Consider the following 642-nt stretch of genomic DNA (forward strand, 5'->3'; position numbering starts at 1 on the left):
CACATTAAAACTGTGTGCCCGACCGAGACTCGAACTCGGGACCTTTGCCTTTCGCGGGCAAGTGCTCTACCATCTGAGCTACCGAAGCACGACTCACGCCCGGTCCTCACAGCTTTACTTCTGCCAGTATCTCGTCTCCTACCTTCCATACTTTACAGAAGCTCTCCTGCAAAACATGCAGAACTAGCACTCCTGAAAGAAAGGATATTGCGGAGACATGGCTTAGCCACAGCCTGGGGGATGTTTCCAGAATGAGATTTTCACTCTGCAGCGGAGTGTGCACTGATATGAAACTTCCTGACAGATTAAAACTGTGTGCACCGACCGAGACTCGAACTCGGGACCTTTGCCTTTCGCGGGCAAGTGCTCTACCATCTGAGCTACCGAAGCACGACTCACGCCCAGTCCTCACAGCTTTACTTCTGCCAGTATCTCGTCTCCTACCTTTCAAACTTTACAGAAGCTCTCCTGCGAACCATGCAGAACTAACACTCCTGAAAGAAAGGATATTGCAGAGACATGGCTTAGGCACAGCCTGGGGGATGTTTCCAGAATGAGATTTTCACTCTGCAGCGGAGTGTGTGCTGATATGAAACTTCCTGGCAGATTCTGCATGGTTCGCAGGAGAGCTTCTGTAAAGTT

General features: G+C 50.3%; 1 non-coding gene across 1 annotated transcript; it reads right to left on the reverse strand.

The window, feature by feature from the left end:
* Positions 1 to 316: 316 nt before the first annotated feature.
* On the reverse strand, positions 317 to 390 carry Trnas-cga. The gene has a single exon. It is a non-coding gene; the product is annotated as a tRNA-Ser (tRNA).
* Positions 391 to 642: the final 252 nt, after the last annotated feature.

Source organism: Schistocerca americana, chromosome 3 (assembly GCF_021461395.2).
Source record: "Schistocerca americana isolate TAMUIC-IGC-003095 chromosome 3, iqSchAmer2.1, whole genome shotgun sequence".
In the NCBI taxonomy this organism is placed as follows: domain Eukaryota; kingdom Metazoa; phylum Arthropoda; class Insecta; order Orthoptera; family Acrididae; genus Schistocerca; species Schistocerca americana.